The sequence below is a fragment of the Electrona antarctica genome (genome assembly GCF_951216825.1).
Source record: "Electrona antarctica genome assembly, chromosome: 3".
Lineage (NCBI taxonomy): Eukaryota > Metazoa > Chordata > Actinopteri > Myctophiformes > Myctophidae > Electrona > Electrona antarctica.
This window is the reverse complement of record NC_136808.1, coordinates 34,894,024-34,918,800: the sequence shown is the minus strand read 5'-3', so window position 1 is coordinate 34,918,800 and position 24,777 is coordinate 34,894,024. Positions and strand designations below refer to the sequence as shown.

General features: G+C 40.7%; 1 long non-coding RNA gene across 4 annotated transcripts in view; it reads right to left on the bottom strand.

Moving 5' to 3' along the window:
* The window catches only part of LOC306918842, a 247,539-nt gene that overhangs the window by 72,752 nt on the left and 150,010 nt on the right, over positions 1-24,777 (bottom strand). For all 4 annotated transcript variants that reach the window (XR_013789414.1, XR_013789415.1, XR_013789416.1 and 1 more), the window contains exon 5: positions 14,287-14,398. This is a non-coding gene — a long non-coding RNA (uncharacterized lncRNA). The remainder of the gene's footprint in view (positions 1-14,286; positions 14,399-24,777) is intronic.

Genomic DNA, 24,777 nt, shown 5'->3' with positions numbered 1-24,777 from the left:
TCCATATAATAACGCTTTTTTTCATGAATTAACACCCTAACAAAAGTAGCAGATCCACAAGCTTGAAACGTGGCGCGAAGTGCTGCATTTTGTGTAGCTCTGCTACTTTAGTTTTTTGCTGTTTTTGAATTTAAATCCTGAACACTTTTGAGTATTTGCACGTACGTACTGTACTGTACTGGACATAGTAAACATTATAGCCAAGCAAATTGAGTACAGGGCTGACAAAAATAGTATTGAGTATACTGTAGGTGAGCTTTCAATGTGGAGCAATGTTAATAGGAGAATTGAAATGCTTTTACATTTAAAATTATATTTTTGGTAGAGTTGCAAAAGAGGTTGTCTTGTAGGATCTATCTATAATAATCAACGTGATATATATATATATATATAATTGATATGTTCATTGGCTATGTGGATCACAGAATGAGAGAGAGAGAGGGGCAACAGAGGCGAGCGGTGAGAGGACTGGGAGCAAGATGAAGTGTGGAGAGAGAGAGAGAGAGAGAGAGAGAGAGAGAGAGAGAGGGAGGGAGGCGGTCGTCTCTGGTGGCCTGGAGAAAATCTATAAGCTGTGCATTTTAATAGAGACACTCAGAGTCCCTAATAGTCATTTTCCCAGTGACGGACTGCTTTGATTCCACTTTTATCAGCTGGTGGTTGGTGACCGTGGCTGAGAGGGGGATTATGACAGTCCTATGACGTCCTGAGGAGTTCCAGGTGGCTGTGTGAAGTTGAATGCAGTGCTCATGGGTCCATGTCTGGCTGAGGGCTTGACCAAGCATGGCCTCCCCTCCCCTCCGCTCCGCTCCCCGTCCCTTCCCCGTCACCTATAGTGCATCCTTCAGCTGTGTAAAGTAACTAAGTACATTCACTCAAGTACTGTACTGTACATATTTAATTTTTAGGAATTTGTTTTTACTACACTGGAGTATTTCCGATGGTCATGTACTTTTAGTTTGACATCTCTGCAGGCACATATTATACTTTTACTCCACTGCAATTATTTGAAAACTTTAGTTACTAGTTACTTACTGTACTTCAGGCCTAGCCTATGTACATTTTGGTTATATTCAATCTTCTATCTTTTTTTTTGTTACATTTGAAAACGTGTGAAATGGGACATTGTGCATAATGAGTAATGACTTTTACAAGTATACTGTATTTTGACACCAATACTTTTTGTATGTTTACTCAAGTGAATTTTGATTACCAGACTTATACTTGTAACTACATTGCAGTATTGATACTTACAGTAAGTAAAACAAAAATAGAGTACTTTTCCCCCCACTGGCATCCTCCCTTCCTTCCGACCCGTGGTGTGCGGGAGGACCTAGCTATCCCTCCTGTGCTAAGTGGGTTTGGTCCTGGAATCCCCTTCTCACGCCACGCCACACACGCTTACTGTATGGCACCGTTTCCCAAACAGTGGGTCCGGACCCATTTGAGGGTCGGACACATTTATATGGGTCTCTATATTTTTTGTTTCCTACATTTTGCTTTGTAATTATCATCATTTCAAAACATTTTCCAAAACAAACATTCACAAAAACAGCATTCTTCATTAATTAAAAATTCAAAGATTTTGTTTTCCAGTAAAATCATGAAGAAATAACTAAAAAGAATCACATTTTAGAGAAGTTTAAGAAATGTCACTGTTGGGTCTCTCTCAAGCTAAAAGTACACCCAACCGGCTGTAAAAAGTAGCAGCCGCGTTTTGACGCGATGCAACAATTATGATAATTGCTGCGGAGACCTCGGCACTGAAGGAGTAAGGCCAATCTGATTAAGGGCCTAAGCTTCTGCATGATCAAATATTAATCTGACGTGTCTTCTTCGCCCTGACCTGGGCTTGGAGACATAAGCAGCTTCTTATGGTCTTATGCATTAACAGATTTGCACCGGCTGAACTCATAGCAGCAGGCTAATAATATTGGACATGCGAGGCAGGACAGTGGCGCGATCTCCTGCGAGGAGGGGGGGGATCAGAATCCACTTAGTATAAACTGAATTAAAAATAACCACGGCTGATAATAAGGCTAATCTTTATGACAACTCAAATCATTTCAACTCAGTAATGACAGTAAATGCCTACAGTATTAGGACAGAAATTCCGAGGACCACCTGTTGGATTAATTGGATCATGTACAAACAGTTGGTTTAAACTCTTCACCGGGGTTATACGGCACACGCACACATGCACACATGCACGCGCACACGTGCGCACACACACTGTGAAGATTACACTTTTGAAATTACCGGTACATCAATAGTATAGTCACCTCACAATAATACAATAATTTCAACAATTGCAATGCTTTGTCAAAACATAAATAACAACAATTAAATAGAGTCATATGATCAAATTGGAAGATTGAACGACACCGTTTTGGGTGCTTATTTATTCATTATGTGTGATACACAATAATGGCATGATGGCTTAAGTAAAAGTATCAATACTGCAATATAGAAATACTCCGTTACAATTAAATCCGGAATCCAAAATGCACTTGAGTAAAAGCATTGGTATAAAAATGTACTTAAAAGTACCAAAAGTAGAAAATATGGATTTCACAGATACAAACTGAAAGACTGAAATATTTAGAAATGCCCATTTTGAAAAACAAATAAAACAGATCCATTTTCAAAAAAAACAAACATATTTTATATTACATATCTGTTTTAACTGAAGAAAAATGAAAATGGTGCCTCAGCTTCCTTTTACAGTGATAGCCCACAAGCCTGTGCCAATTCAAGAAGTAAAACAGTATCCTAATTGTTTAGATTTTCACAAAGAAGAATCCATCCATCCATCCATGTCATCTCAACCTTGCTTATAGTTTGGTGTAAGACGGCACCATTTAAAAAAAAATACAGTGTCTGAGTCAACACAACCACAATACACATGCCGCTTGAAGTGGAATCTCTCAGCCAGAGGAAAATTAACAAAGAATCATCACATAAGAAGGAGTCAGCCGCCACAGCAAGCGCTTTTACTAAGATTCACAAAGTGTTATGTAATAACTGCAGAATTTATGCAGTTATTTATGAATATATGAATTTGACATGTAATTGAACTCAGAATCCAGTTTTAAAAAAGGGTTGCTACAGCCCCAATGAATACTAAATGAATTGGTCAATGCAGAGCGTGAAGACGGCTTGTTGGGTTTAAACACATGCACACCATGTCATAAATACTGTATACAGTACAGAGAGCAAACAATAAACCAGTCACACAGTGACTAGACAGCAACTGACAGTTTTAAAGGATTAGAACAATATTAAATCAACATAAATTCCTCGCAGTATTTAACAACACAAAACAGCTTGTAAGAACCAGTGGATTATGTATGTGGATTATAAGGTATCGGCCCCCTTGCTCTCGGGGGCAGACTCCAGATGACTTAATCTACTTACAAAGCATATTTAGGTATGATTTATAAATGAGATAGGGCTTGTTGCCAGGTCAAATCTTAATTCAAAACATATTGTTTGCCCTGTAGGGCATTAGCGCAACAGATGTCCCCCCCCCCCCCAACCAACTGACTGTTGCATGGGATCCACACGCAGCATTCAATATCAGGCTTACTGTGTGCTATAGTGTGCTGTACTTGTAATGGGCACGGAATGCAGAATTGAGCACATGTAAACCACGGGACACGCTAAATAACATCAATGGATGTATGGACACTGAATACGTGTATCTTTAGGATGGATCAGTGAGAAGGCCTCGTCTAAATCAAAATGTTAAAAGTTAACAGCATAAACTGATTGCCTGTACAAATCCATAGGGTAAACAATGCAGGGGCTGTTGTCAACTTAGATCAAATTTTCCGCGCAGCAGAAGATGACTGTTAACACTTTGTACCGCGTGTGTCATCATCGGTCTAGATTGTCACTAGTCAATATGTATTGTACGAAATAGAAGTGTTTTTATTTTACCTTTTATTTTGGCTTTATTTTTCTTCTAGTGTATTCATATCTGTATCATAAGTGACTGAGGCTAGAGATATAGCCTTTATTTTCTTGTATTTTTTTTTAGGTGATACGTTTTTTTTCTAAATCAACAGTTCAAATGTTTTTTTAGAGTCAATACATGGTTACAATTATATTGCAAACAAGGGTATTTTACCACTTTAACCAGGGAAAGCATCCGTGTCAAAAATAGCAGATATACAAGTTCACAGCATGTCACGAGTGAACTTGTACATCTGCTACATGGCAATTGGTCTGAAGTACTTTATATAATTTACAGTAAACTTCTGTAGAAGCAAACCAAAGCCATTCGTGTGAGAACAATCCTCCCTGGCTAATATGAAATGAACCCAGATGCTTTACAGTACAAAACTTGTATTATTTTATTTTAATTTTTCACTCACCGGTAGTTCAATCACTTAGGTTAGCCTAACTCGCCGAAAGCACTGGAATACGATATGACCTCAGTGAAATAATTTGTGTAAATACAGTCATAAACGGGGCCTGGAACACAGCCGTGACAGTAACGGGCAGTCATGCACGGTGCAAACAAAGTCTAAAAAAAACAGATGACTGCAATGAAAAACATCCTGACACTATTATTCTTTTCTTTTCAACTGAGAAGAGCCTCTTCATGGTCAAATGGACTCTATGTTATAACTGGGACTAATGGGGTCTAGGCATTTTCTTCAACGCCGTATTCACAATACTAGTATGTCTATATATGAAAAGGTGAATTTAAAAATGAAGACGATGAACAGCTTCAGTAACAAATTGTACAGCACATGGCTGTACTGTATATCCATATTTAATATTCAACATAATCCTCAGCTCAGTGTTATGTGCATAATTTATACTTTGTTGCAAGACAGTGTCGCACATCGAAAACGGCAGATCTACAAGCTCATGGTCGTGTACACAGTATATGTATACAGCTATTATTGGCACACAGCACCGGTTGTGCAATGAAGTCCGAATCAGGCTAGTGTTTTCCAGTCCAGTTGGTGCAGGGAGTGTCAGGTGAGGATGGTTGAGCATCAGACAGGTGTCCTATGTACCTGCTCTTTACTCTGCTGTCATGCTGGAGCACAACACTCGCCAACACGCCACTAGAGCCACCAATGAAGCGAGACGACAACATACCAAGTAACGTAAACACACTTACGAACACGGCTTCAAATACAATGGTGAAAGTTGTGTCTTGTCTACTCTAACTCATCATCACGCTCCTAGCATTGGCCTGGACGGTGCACTCAATCAATATTATAGTGTTTATGCAGAAATGTCAGGTACAATTTATGTAGAGGCTGTTGTACTGTATAGAGTTTATTCGTGGTGTCACTGATTAACTTTTTTACTAGACCTGTATCTCTCATAGTTCATTGAGCACAGCATATTGTATGTCAATGTGCAAGCATTTAAAGTGGTTGAGGCTTTAAATAAGTAAGGCTTCGACATTATTATTATTAGCTGTAGTAGTAGTAGTAGTAGTAATAGTATTAATATTATATTATCCTTTTATCTGATACTAACCCTAAAAAGAGTTAGTTATACTAGAAGATCCCTTTCTTGAAGATTGAATACTCATCCGGGACAAGCAGCATATTGACGAGACATCGAAGCGGTGGTGACATCATTTATTTGGCCAGAGAGAGAGAGAGAGAGACAGAGACAGAATGTTATTCTTCTCCTCTGGGTCGAGCATGCAGGCCCCTAGTCCTACTACTACTGTCAGCCTGTGGCCATTTCACAGCCCAATCTAAACACACAAATGGGAGAGGAGATTGAGTATTTTCACGGCACGCTGCCTTCCTCCGCGATCATGCCACATGCGGGCTGACCAGCACAAAGAGTGACCACAGCATTACCTTCTGACCCCCCCCCCCCCCCCCCCCCCAAAAAAAAAAATAAGGGAAAAAAAGCTAGACTGGCCAGCGTTCCTGACTGAACGGCGCAGTAGTGATGAGCACCATGAGAGAAAGCGAGCGTGCTCTGTGAACCCCGTGTGACTGCTCTGTGAACAGAGCTCTACCTCTCTGCTATCTGTCTATGTCTCTTGTTCTGTGCTGTTACACAATTGGATTATTGCGCCCCCACCCCTTCGATCCTAAACAGCTCCCACAGATGTAATATGCCACCGGAATTTGATATTTGACTTAATTTAGATGGAAAACTCATGACATGTTGACTTGTGACCTGTTGAAATAGCAACAGACTCATTAAGTCGTTGTGTATTAAAACTCTCAGGTCCTATAGGTGGAGGAAAACCTCCCCAATTGGTCAGCAGCTAGACTTAAATATATAGCTAGACTTAGAAAATAAATAAAACATACATAATTGTGTTCCTTTTGTATATCATATTTCATAAGAAATATTCATAATCACGCAGAAAAACAACATCAATGAGAGGTAGAAATAAATCAAGTGGTAATTTCCAAAACGCTACAGTATCCACACTATAGTTATGTAGGCCTACTGTAAAGTGTAAACAGTATCTTATGAAGTTGTTTATACAGCATCTGTAAAAAGGAGACCTTTCTCATCAAAGACGCTAAAAGAAGGAAGGAAAGGCGAAGAAAGTCTAGACGGAGCTATCTTTGACGTAGACTTGATGTGAAAAACAAAGTTTGCATAGTTTGATTCTAACAGGCAAACATGCAGACAGAACAGTGATACATTAGTTATGTAAGGCGTAGACAGCACATTATCTCAGTGGCCACAGGTTTAGTTTGCAGTTCTTCACAAAGCTATGACTGTTGTAAAAAAAACAAAAAAAACACCACTGATTTTATTATCAAAAACATTTAATGCATGTGTGCGTCTGACTCTGAACATTCTCATATCAAAGACGGTAGATTTTACAATTAATTTAATTAATTTTACATTCGTTAAAGTGTTATTTGCTCAGCAACCAGGGAGTAAAAACAACTGCATTTAAGAGTTATAATAAAATAGAAAAATACACAAGTCATGTTTAAACTTGTATGGTTTTATAAAGTTTCTTCCACCACATGTGCAATGTATGATATTGGTCATTGGTAATACTTTGTTGGAAATAAACCAAATCACTTTAGCAAAACCTAAACATCAGAAGAGTATGTCCATGAGCCTAACCCATACACTAATGAATGTACCTTGTACATAGTATACTGTAATAAACACCAATGTAAACACCATGTACAAACTATAAGAATGAATAAGCATTGTGACACTAAGATTCATATTCTATCAGTGTACTGTGATCTCAGTTGGATGCATGCACAGCGCACATAACATGGCATCATAACTTTCTTAAATGTATTAGATTTTTTTCCATTTGAAACTTTTTAGCTATGAGCAATACAATAAAATTGGAGGAGGGGGACTGTAAGCTGACCTCATAGTCTACTAAAAAAGTCACATCTGGAAAAAGAAATACTAGCAATTGTCACTTTTATCCTTGATATTTTTTATATTCATATCAACGTCATACTTCAAAAAACGATCATGTGACCAATAATACCTGTGAACTGCCGTGTGTGTGTGTGTGTGTGTGTGTGTGTGTGTGTGTGTGTGTGTGTCTCTCTCTCTCTCTCTGTCTGGCTGGATTATTTCCACTGTTGTGCACTGCACACCGGTCTTGCCAGATTTTGAGAGAGAATTAAGCAACCAGGTATAGGAAAGCCAGCCCAAAAGAAGTGACTATTTTGCGTCTGCGGACGGCTAATTGAAAATAGCCAATCTTGTAGATCTGCTAAAAAAAATGATCTTGAAATAAAATGTGTAATATTGAATACATTTTAAAACATTCTAACAACACAGATCTGGTACGGAGGCTTCTTATGGAAGTATTTGTCCTAGGGAGAAATAGATATTAATTTGGGGGCCCATCATGAAGATATTTGAGAACCACTGGTTTAAATAATAATTATTAAAAAATGGAAGCAAGCCCAAATAAGCAACTACACGTTAGAAACATGCCCCCAAAACCCAGCAAAGCAAGCTTTACAGGAAAAATAAGCAAAAACAAAATTGCTTATACTAAGCTGGATGTGGCAACCCTGGCGCACGGTGTGCGCGGTGGCGGCGGTCTGCTCTGACTCTGGGCAGGTGCATGCAGCAGCCCTCCATGGGGTATCAGGTATCCCCCTGGCCTGGGCCTCTCCCCATTTGTCATGGTGAATGAGTGGTCTGCCTGACTGCACTTTCTCATTCCATTTCCTCTCTGGCTGCGCTGAGGCCCTACCACCCACTGTACACGCTGTCATTTCTGTAGCTACCCCAGAACCCCCCCCCCGAAACCAGTTCTCCATTCACATGAAGTGTGAGCAATAATGCACTCTCACATTCCTGCTTCCAATGGTTTACACGCTATGACCCCCACCAGCTCCATCCCCAAACAACTATCACCTCACTCTCTCTCGCGCACGCACGCACGGACGCACGCATACACGCGCGCACACACACTCACAATGATGGAAAAAGCTAATTACTCCTGTATTCGTTTTACCAAGTGTAAAGAAATACATCTCTGACAGACTTCAAACTAAAATTAAGAAAAATAAGTTCATGATCATGATAATAACATAGTCCAACAACAACAATGATAACACTATTACTAACAGTGTTAGTATATATAGTATATATACACCTTTCCCACGAATCTAAGTTTCAAAATGTGCAACCATTCAACCAGGCCAAAATAAAGCATGCCTGCCAGATGCCCGTCCGCTTAATTATTAAGCTGTTTGCCATGTAGTGCCAACACACTCTCCTCTCACGCTCTCATCGCTTACAGAAAACAAAGGTGACAGTCAGCGCTGCTCTTACCTACATACAAGACATCATCAACATCTACATCATCCGTATACAAGCTCTGATATTAAGACGCAACAAACTGAGCGCACCCTGGTCTCTTCAAACCGTAACAAGCAACTACAACTGAAAACATTATCTGTTCCTGCTCAAAGAGGAAGTGAAACACAGAAGAAAAAAAAGAAAAAAAGACAGCGAGAAAATAGGGGTAATTGCAGAACACCCCAAGCTCGACCAATAAAGAAACTTTTCTCTTTCACCCCCCCTCCTCCCCCTCCTGTTTTTGTGTAAAAAGAAAAGGAAAAAAAGAAAACCAGGAAATCTCCACTTATTTCAACAAACATTTGCCTCAACTCAGGAACTAAGCCGGACCCTCTACACACACCCCCTTCCCTCTCCACCCAGCGTGCACACGTGTGTGTGACTGTGTGTGTGTGTGTGTGTGTGTGTGTGTGTGGGTGGAAGAGCAGCAGAGCATGTGCTTGTGTTGTCTACCTCCACTTGATACACATTGTTAAGAGACTGCAGCGCCATCTGCTGGCACTACTAGTGTTGAGTGTGGAAAAGGAAAGAGGCCAGGGATAATACAGAAGAGTACAGGCACGCGCACGACACACACGTGCGCACACGCACACACAAACACATTTTTGGCAGAAAGACTCTACAAGGACTCAGTGGACCAAGAGTGTCTCTGGCAGCTGTACTAATGTTAGAGGGTTCAAATCCTACACTGGCAATGAATCATAAAAAAAAAGACAAAACAATTAAAATGATATCGTTATTACCTGAGGTCCAGCCCTCAGCACTTTGGATTAAAAATGTCCACTAAATCAGTGTTTCTCAGCCTGTGGGTCGGGCCCTTATATGGTCTGGGATCTGGGGTGCAGATGATTTGCTTAATGTGCAATTTTGTTTCTCCATTACATGGTTACATGGTAATTACATGGAATACAGGCTAACATGGTATTAATGACTTTTAAGACCCAATTGGACAAATTGTCCAATATTACGTAAGAGAGGCAAACGTTGTGATAATAGCCGATCTACAAGCTCACAGGTGGGAGGCGCTGTGAGCTTGTATAGTTCAGCTATTTTTTTACAATAATGCATCTGTGGAACCGAGTCAAACTAAATGTAATACCTACAATTCCAAGTGCTTGTCAGTTCAAATATGATTATTGTGGCCCGATAGGTCTGAAAAGCACTGTACTAAATGACACAATGCTTGGTAAGAACTACACAGTAGCAGCACGTATGCCTAATTCACACTCCATCGTGTGGCGGTGTCACAGACACTATAAGCTCTTATAGATGAGTGCCACAAAAAAATAATGCTTTTAAAAATGGACACAAAACTTTTTAACAAAGCTAGAAGCTTTGGGTCTAATGCAGAATGTTTTGTTGTTTGTTTATTTGTTTCTGTCTTTATCCTTTGATTTTTATGCCCACCATCGTACGACAAAGTAGAACAATTTTTATGCTTCACCATCGTACGACAAAGTAGAACCATTTTTATGCTTCACCATCGTACGACAAAGTAGAACCATTTTTATGCCCACCATCGTACGACAAAGTAGAACCATTTTTATGCTTCACCATCGTACGACAAAGTAGAAACCGGCCTTTTGGAAGACGCAATCCTTCAACACCGAACGTTCCAAGGCTCATAACTTCCAGGGGTCAAAGTTCTTTTTTTTACATGTCACATTCATAACTGTGACCTGACCTGCAGGGGTTCCACATCCCCAGCCATGCCGGCATGCAGCTGGCAACGAGTAACAGGACACATAAACAATCTCTTTGGTCCTGCCCTCATTTCCCTCCCGAGGATCCGCCGAGGACGACTAATAACGACTTAATCAGGCTGATTGCACATCCATCACCATGATCTGTTTCTCGCTCCATTTTTAACTGAAGGAGGGGGGGAATGTTTTACTTGGGAAATGAAATATTTGGCGACCTGCGCCTCTGCCCCTCTCTCTCTCTTGCTGGATGGAGAGAGGGAGAGAGAGAGAGAGAGAGACCTTACAGCTGAGTAAACAGCAGGGACTGGTTAAGTGGACAGGTAAGAGGTAACCGTGGCATCTATGAGGCTTTGCCATCGCTGCTGCAATGAGTCTGAAGGCACAAAACACAAAATACATTTAAAATTACCTCCCTTTCTCACCCCTCTCTAATTTGTCATCTATCATCTCCAATGCAAGGAGATGATTAATTGACATCGCCACAACCCCCCAGCCCCCTTTTTCATTGTTGTACATCCATTAATAATATGCAATTAGGATTAACGCATATACAGTAAAACATAATTTGTCTAATTATGCAATTAACGTGCAATTAATCACTTGCTGAAGCAAATTTGGATGTAGTAAGTTGCATAATGTATGCGCAAGATGCCATAATACAGCTGTCGTGTCTCTTGTCCACACTTGAGGAATGTGATCACTTAAACAATAGGCTCTGAAAAAAAACAATAAAAAAACCCACTATCAATTCAACTTAAAATAATGTTATAAAGACAAAGTCAGGTGTATCATCTCTTTGATAGCTGCATGGTCATCCTAAAGCCTGATTTATACTGTGCACGTCGGTGTGCCATTCAGTGAAAATAGGCGATCTACAAGCTCACAACGTGCCGCATCGTGACACGCCAGATAGCGCGTAGATTGGCTATTTCATTTTAAGTATACAGTAGGCAAAAAGGCCACTCAAGTTACACAGGCGCCAGCAATCCTTACCTCCACCTAATCTTCATAGTACCTCACCCTCCCACGTTCTCACTACTGGACCTGCTGCTGTGGCAGACAATACCCATCAGGTTGTGTGTGTGTGAGCGTGTACACACGCATGCGTGCGTGCGTGTTTCTCTAAGCCATGGAGTTGGCTCTAATGCTCCTGATGTGGTCATTAAGTGGAGACATTTGGTGCGGTGGAGCGCTAAGCCTCTCAGCGCTCAGAGACTTGGAGAGCGATGTGGAGATTCCACCCCTAGTCCTCCCCCGGTAAAACCCACAACTCACCACACCACACCACCGCCCCAGAGCACCTGCAGGAGAATTAAGATCCTTCTGCGGGGGTCTATACAGAGTAACATCAAAGACTGATATGAAGACCCACTAACAAGACCAGAGGGCATGAGAGAGAGAGAGAGATGGAGGAAGGGAGAGACAGACGTTGGGAAAATGAAGAGAATCAATATCTTTGAGCGGAAATGGGGGAATTATGCAAACGCGTTATTCACCGTTGCGGGAGAGAGTTGTAAAGACGTCCGTTTTCATTTTCTCGCGGTGATATCCAAAATAGAGCCTGCATAACATGGGCTTCACCTCCGGGAGGTTTGAGGGAGATTCTCCAGGCATTGCTCAAACATTATTAGGGATTACTGACTTAATACAAACGGGTAATTTGTGAAGCTGTAAAAAGCGGAGTTGAGTGTGTCAAGCATTGAAACATGTGAATGCTGAAGTGCAGTAAACACTGCCATAAGCCAGAACTCACTCGGTAAAGATACATATATATAGAGAGAGAGAACAGAAGTCCTGACGTCACTTGCATAACACCTGGGCCGGGTCACGGAAGTGATTCCTCTATGGAAAATAACATTGGGTCATCTTAGAATCGTCTCATATAAGAATTGGCGTCCAAAAATAAACAAAGTGCCCCGGCAATATCGTCAGGGAGGTGGCTCTGTATCGTTTACGACAATCAGTCCCTCATAATTGATAAAACTGTGGTGAATATTTAATGAATTTGGCGGCCGTAAAGGCTAGTGTTTTCTCACCGTCAGTTGATGCTCCATATCCGTATGAGACAAACTGTCAGGCTCATTTAGTTTTTTGGAGCAAAGTTCTAATATGACGCAATATCAAACACCTCGCCGCACCCCTTTATGGGATTTTTCAGCTTGAATTCTGGTATAGAGCCAACTATCTGACAGACTTTCACTGCAAATTGAAAATCAATCTCAAAAAGTGCATTCAGGATTCATCATTCAATGGACGGAAGGAAGGAAGGAAGGAAGGAAGGAAGGAAGGACATAACTGTAATTTGTTGCTTATGCGTAATGAGAAAAACACAACATATGGCCATATGTTCACAGTCTAAAGTCTAAACCTTGCAAAACTGATCCTATCCATCCTTGTTACTCCCAGAGAGAACCTCAATCTTAGTCTCTGCTACTTCCAGCTGATATTAATAAATTATATTCATATTTTTTAGAAAATACAAAAACAAAAAAACGATATAGATGTAGTCTGACTGGCATCTCATTTACACAGAAAAGATCCTTGGTGTTAAGTTAACTCTAAAAGATTGTAACTGGGGTTCCATTTGTACGCTTCTTCAGAGATAAATAAACAGAGTTTTACTATGTACCACTGGAACTTGAGGATAGACGAAGATAGATCGGTTGTGTCTAATCAAGGTCTATCGAAGTCTCCCAAGCTCTTCTCAAATGACCAGTCAGCACTAATGCTCCCATATTGTGTCTATAAGTGTGAATTGATTTATATTGCCGCAAAGGATCCCCAAGACACTGAAGGAGCGCCATTGGAACCCAATACCAATTATATATGTTTGTTTCTGGGGAAACGGCCACTCAGGAACATCGGATCAATGGGGACATCAAAAGGTCAAAGCAATATATTTCTGTTGAAAAGTTTGCCTTGCCATCAAGCGGCTCGTCTGCCTGCCACCCCGGCCCTCACTACAGACAAGTCTGGTGTGGCACTGCACAGCTGGAGAGGGGACCTTTACTTTGTGTTTGGCGTACCGACCAATACTAAAAAATCTGGAGGCATCTAAATTCCATGTAGAGGCCTGGGTGGCAACAATTTGGATAATTAATTCTAAGACCTTAACCACTAAAAACAGGGAAAGCATCTGTGTCATTTTCACTTTTAGCTAAATACATTACGTCTGAGTGTGTGTCACGTTTTCCAAAAAATAGCAGATATATATGCTCATAGTGTGTCACTTTGTGCCGTGCTATGAACTTGTAGATCTCCAATTTTTGAAAAATCTTGAAAATGTATGTATTAACATTCATAACTCAGATCATTGCTTCTGGGGGTCCCCGGAACAAGATATTTTGAAATGGGGTCTGTGGCCAAAATCTGATCATTTTGGGGGTCCTTGACTTGAACACATGGTGATACTATACAATTATATTCTCACAACCACTTAGTCATTTAAGGTCCACCAGAGGTATTGGCCTCTATCTTTTTGAGGGGCGCTCCTATATACAGGTTTAATGTTTGTTTTCCCTTAAACAAACATTAAAAACACCTTTGAAATGGAAACAGTTTGTTTTGTCCATGTTTGTTTTGTCTGATAATTACATCATAAAAGATGTATATATCGTACATTGGTAGCGATGTTGGAGGATGATAACAGCGCCCCTCACTTCACACGGGTGAGATTGTTTCCCCTCTACGCCGAAAATAGCAGATCTACAAGCTCATAACTCGAGCTTGTAAACTTGCTACTTTTGTCCCAAAACACACTCAGGCCACCTACCTGCCGTTGTTGCGCTTCCGTTGCGTAGAGACAGGGAGGGAGGGTGACATTGTGGGTCAACGGCTGCATGCGAGGTAGGTAGAGCCACTCCCCCTCTTCACCGCCGACCTCACTATAAATAAACAAATATAATATCAGAGGAACGCAGCATTAAAACAAACCTGCCACTGCATGCTGCCGTGTCCTGGGCACCATATGGGAGCTCCCATAAGGAATTAGCATGCAGCAGCGCAAGAGGATCACACATGATATGCGCGCGCACAACACAGGTTTGTATTACTATACTTGTACATCAACATTTTAGGACAGCACACTTCTGAATTCCATTTTTGCCATTTTTAACCAGCAAGGGTAAAGCTGAAAAATAGCAGATCTACAAGCCGGCAATGTGTCAATGCGTTGTGAGCTTACAGTATAGATCAGGTATGTTCCTGTGCATGCCACCACAGCGTTCACACGTTGTGAGCTTACAGTATAGATCAGGTATGGTCCTGTGCATGCCACCACAGTGCACAACTACGTGTATAAATTAGGCATGACAGTATGTTTTAACAGCGGGTGACAGCCAGACGAATTTTCCGGAAGTGCATTATTTGTCAAGGGGACCGGCAACTACTGGCGATAGAGGCGATAGCAGGCGATGGTCGAAAAGTGGTCGGAGGAACGTCGGCCGACGTCACCCGGCGATAGTGGGCGATAGCCAATGAAATTCAAGCGACACTCGCCGTTGGTCTCTATGGTCTCCCGCTGTTAAAACGTACTGTGACTCCATCTCTAATCCCTAAACCTATACCTTCTAAATGTCTAGTGATGACCCTAACCTGAATCTTTTTCTAATTGTATATATAAACCTATGTCTAAATACATGTTTTGAACATAAAACAGCAATGTCCTTGTGGGCCCTCACAATGTCCAATTTCTCAACTTCTACTATACTTGTGGGGACATTTGGTCCTCACAAGAATTGCAACACACACACACACACACACACACACACACACACACACACACACACACACACACACACACACACACACACACACACACACACACACACACACACACACACACACACACACACACACACACACACACACACACACACACACACACACACACACACACACACACACACACACACACACACAGGACCCATCGATATTCATACGCACATCTAATTAGAGACCTGTATTAATTACCTGGGCCTGAATATCCCTACAGAAACCCACGCCTGTTAAGCCAGTGAGTGGAGAGGATATCCTTCTGCAAGCATGGCGTTATAGATTGTTGCTTTCTTTCCCTCCTTTACAGCCCATGTCTCTGAGGGGCTTTTGAATCCATATTAATTTCCTCTCTGGCAGTTATGCGGGCCGGGTATGAACTGTGCTATTTCACTTTTAATCTGTCAGTAATTTAGTAATGTGTAAACTAATTATGCGCCAATATTAATGTAATTGGTTCTGGGGAGCTGTAAAAAAAAAAATCAATGCCTTTGCAGAGAATGCATTAAATTGCATCGAGTTATTATAATCATGTGTCAAGTGCTGATTATGTTATGAAACTAAAAAGTGCATGTCAGCCACAGGTCAATACGCAGGCCCTGCTGGCTCCATAAAATCTATGCCTCTCCATTCAATAATGTGAAATGGAGCAGGTTCCCCTCGCCTCTCTACCGGACAGATCACTGCACTGTCTGCCTCCTATGTGTGCATTAGAGCAGTACTTCTCAAACTTTTTTTATGTCATGACCCCAAACTTGATATTGTATTTGGCCACAGACCCCCATTTGAAAATGTTCTGTGCCAGGGGACCCCCAAAAGAGAAGATTTGTGTCATACTTGAAGTGACACACTGTGAGCTTGTATATCTGTTATTTTTTAATAGCCAACATATATGGATATGTGGTTAAACTAATTATGATGCTTAATTGATTAACACATTTAGGTGGAGACCGCCCAGATCACCCCCACGGACCCATGGATAACTTTGGGAACCAATGCGTTAGAGCAGCTTCAGTAGAGTAGAATGCAGACCACTGCTCAAAACTCAAGATATTGTTTTATACAAAAAGTTTCCTTTGTGTTAGTAAAGTTTGTAGTATTTTAGGGGTGCAAAAGTTCAATCTATCTATGTATTCAATTAATCGACAGGGCAAAGAATATTAACACATTAACACATGTCATCAACAAATACATATAACTATATTTACAGAGGAGAAATAGGAAAAAGGGAGGCAGTCAATGAGTGCTCACTTCACTTGGTAATTAATATCCAACACTACTTGTAGTTTCACTAATAGATGTTGCTTTTTGACACTTTCACTAATAGAGGCCGCAGTTTTGAAAGAAACCAGTGATTCATGGATGATGCCAGGGTAGTAAAATGAGTCCCCCTTGTTTGTGCTTAATTTGGGGGCACCAGATCATGGACACACACTCCCTCTGGTGTTGTGGCAGTCACTCAGAAGTTGTTAGTAGTTACTGTTCCTCTGAGTATCTTAAATACCAATCCCATTGCTTTGCTTGAGTCTTTAGCCACAAATCTGAGTCGAGCCTAGAGTCTTTAGCCACGAATCCGAGTCACGTCATGAGTCAAAATGTAAAATGTAATTTATTTAATTATTACTTTATGTTAGCCATACGCCAAAATAAAAAAAATGTTTATTTGCGTCTTGTTAATCACAATTATTTGTATGACAATGAATCGACTTAAATACACTTACATTTTGTAATCGTGAGAGCCTTATCTAAACATGGAGGATGTAATAAGCAAAATACAAGGTGGACAGTGGCAACACCTGCATCATTGAGGACAACTGAGACAAGGGCACACCCCAACCTACTGTACCATACACCTGAGGCAGGCCGCAGAGGCCAAAACATTGTTTTTACCACTTAATTATTTTATTGCCATCTACGCTTATAAACGTAGCTAGGCTAATGGGACCTATTTATGCCAGCTACGCGTATAAGCGTAGACAACCGTTTACTCTATATATGAACGCACCGTCCGTCTGTTTACCTTTTAGCATTGCTCTTGCTAGTGTGGACCTCCTCCTTCACCGATTTTTTAATCCAGCTCCGTTGAGCCTCCATTATAACCCGATTTTCAAAGCGCCGTATCTCCAAAGGTTCGAGAACTGTCCATGGTGCGCCGCCGCGCACCCGACGATCGTAAATCATTTGTGAGTTTGTATCGCATCGCTGAAAAAATGTAGCTGGTTGTACTGCTAGCTAAAGGCTGTGGGCTAATGCGAGTGGTGTTGAACTCCTCCCGTCGGCCCATACCTTCCTGTTTAACCCGGAAAGACAACAAGCTCAGTATAGTGGGGGTGGATGGGCGGCATATCTGCAGTAACAGCATGCTAACACTAGGGGCAGCAAAATAGTTAATACATATTAAATACATATTTTTGGGAGCATTAAGATGTTGTGCGGACCTTCTCCTTCTATTCTGATCCAGGCAGAACCTGCCGAAATATCCGACTTGAGAATGTGCGTGCACCTCTTGACTGCTACAGTATGTACACGTCATGCTTCTCTGCCAGGTGCTAGGGATGGGACGAAATGGAAACTACTAGTATTGTGGCGATAATCAAAATATGCTTAAAACTCAAACTTTTGTTAATGGACCTTTAACATAAAATTCAACTTTTTCCATTTATTTTGTGTTTTTGGGGCTCTATCCCCACAAATAACCAATTTTGAACAATCAGGCTTTCATATATCATATGGGTGCTTTAATGGAAATTGCTCTCAGGAATCAGCTCAACTGATTTTGTCCTCATCGTGATGTCATCAATGTCACCTTACTTTCTTCGGTTCCAAATTTGCATTTCCACTTTGTTTACAATGTCCACCATTGTTGATTTTCCAAGCTGGCATGGAATGGAAACAAGCCTGGTTTTATCTAGCATCAGTATTATAATGACTAAAATATTAAATAATCTGCATATCAGCACCCCACCAACTCAGGACATTGTGGTACTGCAGCTAAAACTGCTTTCAAAGTCCAGAAATAAATGACAAGGACTGGTTATATCAGAGTGGTGATTGAGGATCAAACCATTAGAAATAACTTTGAGGGACATAGACAATATGATATTAAATATTAAAAGCCGTTTTAAAATGCATGTTATTTGCGCTTTAACCACTTGAACCCCCAGCATCCCTATTCTCGGGGGAATGATCGCAAGCAATTGCTATCTGGATATTTTTATACATGAAAGTTTGAGAACCAATGGAGTAGACAACCACGTGTCTCCTCCAAAATAATCATCTGGAAACTCCATGTGTATTGGCAATACACATGGAATTTCCAGATGATTATTTTTTACAGGACAGTGAGAAGCTTCAATGGGATGGCACAATGCGTGCAGAGGAACATGCTATCCTTCCCAGTTCAACTCCCTGCTGAACAGGCGCCCCGGACAGCCTGTAATACTTAAAGATGGAGTGCCGTGATTTTTTGTTTTCCAGTTTTTAAGGTGTTTATGAGGTGAGAGTACTTCATTAGACCCCTTGGTGTGGTTGTTATATGCAATGATGTCTTCCCTTTGTATTTAGGGTTTCTTCCTGGAGGCTGAAACCTTGACAGTCAAACGTGCCAATGAAAAAAACAGTGATATAGTGACATCACACTATCATCCCCTCCCCTAACCCCTCCCCCTTTATCATACAACAGCTGTGGGTGCGGCTTCAGTTCAGGTGGATCACCACCCATCACCACCCACCAGGCAAACCAAGCATACTTAATGAACTGGTGGGCGTGTCCACATAAAAACGTAATTTTAACAAATACTGTACACTTTTTTGAAAACATTCTTCCTCTTTATATAATAATAATACCTGATCATGTTTTAGGGTGGGGAAAACAATCACAGCACTCCATCTTTAATGTTGTGACAGTGATCCAATTGTGTTCCTTGGAGTGCATGGCCAAGCCAGAGTCACAGTGGAGGAATCAAATCCCACGCTCAATGGTGGTACATGAACTTGACCCAGGCATACAAACCGACCAGGGGTTAAAGAGGCGATAAGACTTTGTGTTCACTCTCAGAGCACACGCCACGCACACACACACAGATCTGTTTGTAAACAAAGTCACAGAACGTCAGGCAGCAAAGCTCATGGATTATTCTACTCTATAATGTTTTCAGATACATATTTTAGCGTGCTGCTGAAGTTTAAACCGAGTAATACACTGCCTGGATGTCATCTTGAATGGGATTAAAAACAGAGGATTTCTGTAATCAGTAGCAGCTGTGTTTGGACGGACACGCAGATATGGGAATCAAACTATGGAGGGACAAAACTGCCATATCTAATAAATAAATAAAGAATGCAAAATTAAATAAATATATATGCAGACATATATAAATCAATAATTAAATGCAAAAATAAATAAATAAATAGCCAAAGAAATATAGAAATTAATAATTAAATGTATTTATGTGTTTTATTATGTACACATTTAAATACACAAATGCACATTTAAATGTGCATTTAAATACACATTTCAAGCTGCTTTTCCCAAGGGTGTATTTCATGAACCGTATGTTAATGAGGGGGCGTGTCTTTCCTATTCAGCCATTAGCAATCTAACCCAGAGCAATCAAACACCAAAAAATCCCATCCAGCCACTAGCATATAGTTTTGGATTTTTCATTTCATTTTAGTTCAAGTTTGTTTTGAATATATATATTATTGGCATCAAAATATACAAGTAACCAAAATAAAAGTAGGCTACATTATGAATAATGTCCCAAATGTATACAAATATTTTGAAAATAGAAGATCTCCAAGCTCACAATGTGTCTCATCGCAGCCCATGTAAGCTTGTAGATCGGCTATTTTCAAATGCCCAAAATGTATATAGAGCTATTGTATGTAAGTTTTGTAATAATAATCAAAATCTAGTTTTCAAATAAATTTAATGGAGTAAAAGTAGGCTACAATTTTGGGATTTGTAAAAGTATTGGTATTAGAAAATAGTAAAGTACCAGTAAGACCTCCTGAGGGCGAGGTCGCATGCACGCATCCGCCTGAGTGACGGCAGACTGCTGGACGAGCACTGGTGCTTTGGCATGGGGGGTTAGATCAACATATGGAATGAATTCTGTACTGGCCATATATGGAGCGTATCTTGAGTGTACAGGGTTTGATGAGGTCAGAGGTCAGATTAACATAGAATGTCAGAACAGGTCAACTCCATATATGGAGATGTAAGGGTGGCAGCGGGGGCAGTGTCTTGAGTGTACAGAGTTTGATGAGGGCCCAGCAGTAGGGCCGGGCCTTCATCTTCGGGCCTGTTGAATGGACAGGTATCAGTCAAAAGGGAGACACCGAAGTGGAAGGACAGGTAGAGAATGATCAACATATGGAATGTCAGAACAGGTCAGCTCCATATATAGAGATCTAAGGGTTTGAGGTCAGATGTAGAGTTGCTGGCAGGCTCCACATATGCAGATCTAGGTGATGATCCAGTCTTCTCCATGTATGGTTATCCAGGGTTTGATGAGGTCAGTGTTGCGATCTTCATATATGGAGATGGTCATATATGGATATGTGATGTCACGAGGCATGACGTCATGAGGCGTGATGTCACGTGGTATGATGACACAAGGCGTGGACTGATAACCATATATGGAGGCGTGACACTGACTGACTGACGGGATATGCAGGTTTTCATAGTAAACTGTGTATATCTCAACAAAAACCTCAAAATTGTAGCCTATAAGTACAATAATTAAGTAAATGTACCACCACTGCAAATACAATGATACAAAAATCGCACCCGTGTGAAGTGAGGGGCGCTAATATATTAAAGTCTGACTCATGTTGCTATGATTAGGTGATGTAATGGTGATGTAAAACAAACGGTGACAAACCAAACTCTTAAATTATCTTTATTGTTAATGGCATTTAATGTTTGTGTTAGGGACAAGATGACATCAATTTTCCCTTCATTGTAAATGGTGTTTTTAAAACAAACATTGAACTAAAAACAAACATTAAACCTGTATATAGGAGGGGCTAGTGCCCCTCAAAAATACTGAACCCAATAAAGGGTTTGATTGATTGATTGATTGATTATTGTATTCACAGTTTGTAGAATTTGGGTACAGTTCAAACGACGGTACAGGACAAAAACTGCTATGAGGATAAAACCAGAAAAAACACTAAGGCTTGTTTACATCAGGGTCCTCCATTTTCAATTTATCAATTTATAAATGTACATTTAAATGTGCATTTAAATGTACATTTAGATGCGTATTTAAATGTAAATTTAAATGCGTATTTAAATGCACATTAAATGTACTGTGCATTTAAATGTACATTTAAATGTGCATTTAAATGCATATTTCAATGTGTATTTAAATGCGAATTTAAATGTGTAGATAAATACAATACATTTAATTATTGATTTATATATTTCTTTGCATATTTATGTATTTTTGCATTTATTTATTATTACATTTATTTATGTATTTATTTATTTTTAGATTTAGCCCTCCATATCAAACACATAATCAAGCTTCATGTGTACCTCTACACATCATCACGTATCACATTTTCGTTCACAGAAAGTAATTAAAATTAGATTTTTATGGGCTTTTGATATAAAAATACACAAAAGTGAATAATGTCCCATTGTTTTGGCATCCATTGTTATGATGACCACGGATATGGTCTAAAAGTGTGAAAAACGTATTTTTCATTTCACTACGTCTTTAAGCTATACAGTTGCCCAGTATTCTTCAGAAATCTACTCATTGACTCATACATTTTCCTGATGCTCTCGGTCTACACTGATGTGTAGTCCATGTACCCAGACATCCATGCTGGCATATCGATATATACAATTGAGACGGTAACAAGTTGTGAGCGCACACTTCGTGCGCAGTTCAGCTGGGCATGGGCAAGTCATAGTGCCGCCTACGCCCATGCTCCGTGGCGTCGCCCATGCGATCTACCCTGCCCCTGCGTTTTCAACCCAGCTCCGTGATGTGATGGCCCGAGAATATACAGTACACAGAGAGCGGACACACAACATTCACGGAGAAACAACAACAGAGCATCGGACAGACGACCAACTGTACAAGTAGCCTAAAGGATTTCCCCTGTATGGGTCCTCACATCAGATACTGTCGAGCCTATTTCTACAGAACTGTACAACTAAAGGCTTTTGAGCGGTGTCTAACCGCGTGTGTATGAGTGTGTCTGTCTGTCTGTAGTACGACCCATTGACGCAACTGATTGGGGTCGCATTCGGGTCACACTCACTCACTCACTCTCACACACACACACACACACACACACACACACACACACACACACACACACACACACACACACACACACACACACACACACACACACACACACACACACACACACACACACACACACACACACACACACACACACACACACACACACACACACACACACACACACACACACACACACACGAGGGGTAATTACAATGCTGTGCTTAAGTCAACAACTGTGCTGGACAAGGCAACGCTCACTTTACATTGCATGTGTGATTTTTTTACAAGGTCCAAAAAAAACATGTATTTTACACAGAGATGTTTACACACAGAGATAACATATATAGATAGATATATAACGTTGCATGAGCATAGCAGCCAGTGTGTACTGTGCATTATAAATCAAAGACATGGATTAAGCTAGAACATGGATTAAGGTGCAAAGAGTCAGTGCATGTCAGCCACATCCTTGCACTCTCGAAAAAGATGCTCCCATTTTGTTCACCTAGCAGCTCCTATGGGAACATCATTATTTGAAGGTCGGAGCCTACAATTCAACTCATGGCAAGGGAACAACTGGATCTTGGCTAATAAGAATGGCAGCGTCGCTGCATTACAAATTCCCAGAAACCACACAAGCTAACCATATTCAAAGTTGCTCAAAGGCCCTTTGTAAGCTAATTAGGAAATCAGTTGCTATAAACAGATGAAAAACATGACAACTTAAAAGTTTATACGACTGAAAATGACTTCCCAGTTACTTAAACATGTTACTTCGTCATTTGATGAGACTGGCACGGACCAGTATGTGCCTGAGCAATGGCTTAAGGCAAGGGCGAGTGAGCTCACTACTAGTCCTCTCTGGTAGCAATTACAGCTGTCAAGGGTTATGATTGATAGCCTTTGTTTACAGTGTTTAAAAAGGGAGACAGATTTCAAAACATCATTTTGTTGCATATATAAATAATGGGGCTGAAACCCAACGCTAATCCGGAGTAAAGCGTTTTGCAGTTGCCCCAAAAGGTTTAATAATCAAACAACAATAACAGTTTCCATCCTCACCATGAAATTATGTCCGTTTTACATGCCCGCTCATACATCTTCACTTGACAGGTTTCAGCCAGCTGTGACCATTACCGTAGTAAATACAGTACTTATGTCGAACTGTACATACTCATCAAGGGAGTGGTTTGGGCTCTCCTCTTCTGGGGGTGATTAAAACAAAATATCCCCAAAAAAAACGAGTATGAACTCTTAATTACCGCCGATACATAATCTCAGGAAAATGTGATTTCTAAATTGAAGGATGATTTTGAATGGGCCTAAAATAAATTTAGCATGAAAGCAAGCTTGACACGAATAGGCCTCGATTCTGACTGAAAAGCTGCCATGAAGGAAACTACTTTCAAAGATATCAGTTGCATGGAGGCTGTCAACAGTTTAACGAACTGAAAACCTGTTGCATATACTGTAGGCCTACTACTATGATTCGTACTTTAAGAAAATAAGTTCTACTTTTTGTACCATTTTACACAGGACAACCAACCAGACGTTTTAAAATGTCTTACTGCCTGTCTGATGCCTCTCAGACATGTCTGGCTGACACCAGAGTCAATGAGTCGATTGAGGCTTGTATTCCACAGAGAAGCCATTAAGAGGAGACTCAGTCCCATGCTGTGAACGAGACACGCAGCTTTTTCTTCCGAGATAGATTTTTGTTTTGCTGTTTTGTTTTGGCACAGAGTAGCAAGAACCAGCAACCCTACGACCCCCACCCCATCTCTCTGTCTCTTTGTGTTGTTTCTTTCTATACCTACTTTCTCCCAGTCACTATGAAAGGGCTTCTTTGTTCTTTCGCTTATGCGTCTGGCTGACACACACACACACACACACACACACACACACACACACACACACACACACACACACACACACACACACACACACACACACACACACACACACACACACACACACACACACACACACACACACACACACACACACACACACACACCACTTACTGTATGTGACTTTTCATTAATTATGGATGCAATTTCCTCATTGTTCAACCGTTGTTCATTTTAGAGAAGACAGGACAAGCGACTCCTGAAAGAGCGAAGAAGAATTGCCTTTTTTCCCCCTCTGCATCTTATGGAAATCCATACCCCAACATCATTATTTAGCCAAACATGACATACAGGCTAATGCATCTG